At 47.3% G+C, this 4,099-nt stretch overlaps 1 pseudogene; it reads left to right on the forward strand.

The window, feature by feature from the left end:
- The first annotated feature begins 778 nt into the window (after positions 1–778).
- LOC123790626 (U6 spliceosomal RNA) lies at positions 779–873 on the forward strand (annotated as a pseudogene).
- Positions 874–4,099: the final 3,226 nt, after the last annotated feature.

Genomic DNA, 4,099 nt, shown 5'->3' on the forward strand with positions numbered 1-4,099 from the left:
GGAAATATGGCTCCTGGGTTTCAACTTAGTCTATTTTGGTTGCCTTTTCTTTGCTTCCTCCTTGGAATATTTATCATGCTTGTCATCGAGAACTGCTTCTGGGCACCTAGCGGTGCCAAGAGTGGTACCAGGTGTGTGTGCTTGGCAGTCCTCACCTCCACCGCCGTCCACAGGCTCCAACTTGGATTTAACCATAGTCATCACTCACAACCTCGTGGCAGCAGCATCTCGGGGTGCTACCAGCATGATGACAAACAGCAAGAATGAGCACCAGGGCAGCAGCTGTTGTGGGTAAAGTCAGGCGTCTGCACCTGGCTTGTGCTTGCCCTGCTGCTCCTGACACTTCCCTCCACCCACCTTCCTCATCGGAAAGCCTTTTGTGTCTCATCGAGGCCACGAGAGAATCACCAGAATGACACAGTCCTAGAGAAAGGGATCTCAAAAACATCTAGTTCGACCTGCTCATTTTAAAAACAAGGAATGGAGCCCCTGTGGGTCAAGTTCCTTGGCCAAGCTCACGCAGGTGGTTGTTGGCGGAGCAAGGACTGCAGTCAAGTCACTGAAATCACTTTCCAATGCTCTTTCTACCGTACCAGTGGCTTTCCAACATCTGTTAGCACAATCCACAGCAGGAAATAAAATTTCTATCATGACCCATGATATCTACACATACATGCAACCAACGTGAAAGTCTCATGAAACAATACTGACCTTTACCATATGTGAGAGAGCTGTGTATTTTCTATTGCAGTATATTCATTTAAAAATATTCTGGAGATTGCCTGGCAGCATGTGTACTAAAACTGGAATAATACAGATAAGATTAACATGGTCCTTACACAAGGATAACATGCAAATTCTTCCCATATTTTTTGTACATTTACCAAATGTTCCTTTTCTTTCCAGGGATAATATTTATAGGTATACAGTCAAATAATTTGCATTTTTCCTAGTTAGATACATCTACTGAATGTCTAGGCGGGTGGGGGTTGAATTAGATAGAGAGAGGGGTCCCTTCCAGCTCTAACCTGTCATGTGCCTGACTTGGAATGATCTTATTATCTGATCTGTCTTTTTAATTCTGAAAGGCAGAATGATCTAGTAGAGAAAACACTGGGTCTAGTCCTGGCTCCACCATCTTCCAAGTGTGTGACTTTGGGTGAGTTTTCTCTGTGTTCCATTCTCATCTGCAAGATCAAGCTGTTGCTAATTGACAGAGTTCTGAGAAGTGAACAAAATAATGCAAATGAATGCAATAAAAAGCTCTATACACAAGACTTGTTGGAACAGCAATGGTCTTAAATTCTCACATTTCAGAGAAATATGGTGTCTCAAGATGTTTCTGGATTCCCATCAAAACACCTGCATAATGTATTATGAATAAATTTGGTATCATAAAAGAAAAACTATACCCTGGAACGTACTCATTTTTAAATGCATTTGCAGGTGTTCGGGGAGGGATTGACCCTAAATCTTGAAGATATTCAGCCTCAGAAAAGTAGAAGTCATTGAGACCCAAGATGACCCCATGTTCTTGAAAGGGAAAGGTGATGAGTCACAAACTCGAAAATGTATTCCAGAAAGGTTGCTACTTAGTGGGTACAAAAAGGAAGAGTTGAATGAACGTTTGGCAATTGTTCGGATGCAACAGCCGTGCTGAAGGCTGATGGGACAAGTGAGGTGGAGTGAATGAAGGGAAACGTCCCAGCGGCACTGGATGCCGCCATAGCTGATTTCGAAGAAGGCATCTTTCTAGGAGGTGGCTGGGCTGGGTTTCAGGGTATACCGTCTTTGGACACACTAACTCCAATGAATCAAGGTTTTAAAAACTGATACGGAAATTATTTTTGAAAATATTCAAAATGTCTGCAATAACCTTGCCAAGAACGACAGAAGGACCCTTGACAGCTGAGAACGTTAGGCAAAACCATTCCGAAGTTGCTTGCAATGCTTTGCTCAGAGATTTTGCGGCTCAGGTGGAGAGAGGCACTGTTGGACCTATTAAGGGAGTCAGGGCCTCCTTGCTGCCGCTGCGGCTGTGTGAAAGGGAGCCGAAGGTGTCTTGGAGATCCCACAAAGGAGGAGGATCCAGCCATGGGCAGAGCGCATGAAGGTGGCATGGAGGTGGCATGTTCTAATCCCTAAAATAGTGCATTATCACTACTAATGAACTATTACAAGAAGTTCAAAGCATGTTTCTCACCAATAGCATCAGAGAAACTGCAGACTAAAGAGAAGTGATGGGTTTCAGATGACCAAGTATATGATGGTTTACGGCTGTCACTGTGCCCGCACACAGGTAACATATTCTTGTTTCGAACTAAAAGACATTTGTATCTTTCTTTTTTTTTAAATCCCAGCTATGATTTCAAAGTTTATTCCACCACCCACCGAACAGAGCACAGCAGACCCCGGGTGGGGAAGGGCAAGCCTTGACCAGTGCGGGCAGCGCTGCACCTGCTCGCACAAGCGTACCTCCAGCCTGCTCCTGTCTTCTCCTCTGACACCTACTGCCACCTTCTCCTCTGACACTGTAGCCCTCACTCCGGAGCTTTTCCAGTGCCCTCTGGAACCTCTGCTCCATGGCGAGCAACACCCCTCACCTTTAGCCTGGGGACAGAGAACTATCCTCTTTTTTCCTGTTTCTACTGAAATCCTGTCTCTTGGCTGGCACCACTCATCCCTCTCCACTCCTCCCAGACTCCCAGGTCTGTGTCCTTCCTTCTCCTCAGGGAGACCCTTACTTGTTTTCCATCACCTAAATCCCCCCCTCTCTCCCTCTGCCACTCAGTTGCCCACCACGACCCCCAGACCTCTTAATGGCTTGTGGTGGCATACCATCTTTGTTTCAATCGTACAATCTGCCACCAACTCAGGCACTTGAATATCCATGTGGACCACACATCTACCACACTAGCCCTCACTCCCCTTCCTTCCTTCCCTGCCCTGCGTACAAGCTGGCTTCTGAATCACCTGTCTTGTCCCACCTGAGGCGTTTTCAGTATTCCTCCTGCTCTCCAATCACACCTTCCTGTCCTGAGACCTTGTTCCCTTTATTCCACTAACTCTGACTTTCTATCTGCTCGAGCTTGGCCATCTCCCATTCTTTCCATGTGCCCCATTCTCTCAGCTCCCACATGGTTATGCTTCTTTCCCCTTCCAGCCTAGACTCCAGACCCAGAACTTCAGCCACTCTTCTGACAATGCTCTAAGCCAACGGCCTGTGAATTTACTTCATAACGCACATCCAATGATGAAACAAGAGATAGAACCCACCACCTCTCTCTGACATGCCTCCCTTGTTCTCACTCCCTCCCTTTCATTCTTCCTTCCTTCGTAAATTGCATATATTTTACTACCGGGCTGACATGTCTTCATTTTAAAACATTCCACAAAAATAGAAAGGCATAAAGGACAAGATTTCAAATGACCAGAGAGGAAGACCTTCAGTGTTCTCTGCACATTCCCAGTGGACTGTCTTTCACAGCCGCTGGAGGTGTGCACACCCCAGTTTGGGAACCAGAGTCCTAAGCCCTGTCACTCTTTTCCCTCCCTCACATATACCCTACCAACCAAACCTGAACCCACCTAGCCACAAGTGCCCCGTTCACTGCCAGGTGGCCATACGGTGCTGGGGGACCTCTCCAGACTTAGCCTTTCTCCACAGGGCAACAACACTGAGAGCCTCAAGGGGTAAAGTCAAGCCCACCAGCAAGAAAGCTTGCTTCATCTTTGTATCACCAGCCCCCAGCACGGTGCCTGGCACTAGCCTGTGACTCCCTAGTGTTTGTCATGTTTGTCATGCTGAACGGTAAACACAGGTACCATGCCCACCACTCTGGTTGCTTTGTGGTAAAGGTGTGAAGAGCACATTGACAAAGCCCCATGGGTCAACAGGTCCCAGTTGGGCACATGCTCAGTTCTGATGCTGTGTGAGGATCCCTTACTCTCATAGCACCTGTCTGCACCCCGACCCAAATGACAGACTGGCCTTCAGAAACCAGACACTCTACAGTGGACCCCAGCCCGACTGAGGCCCCATGTGCCTCAGGCAGCTTAACTGAAACCCATTTCTCCCCTTGCCTATTCCAGCGGGCTG

Source organism: Ursus americanus, chromosome 5, assembly GCF_024610735.1.
Source record: "Ursus americanus isolate L20-20 chromosome 5, mUrsAme1.1.p, whole genome shotgun sequence".
Taxonomy (NCBI): Eukaryota; Metazoa; Chordata; class Mammalia; order Carnivora; family Ursidae; genus Ursus; species Ursus americanus.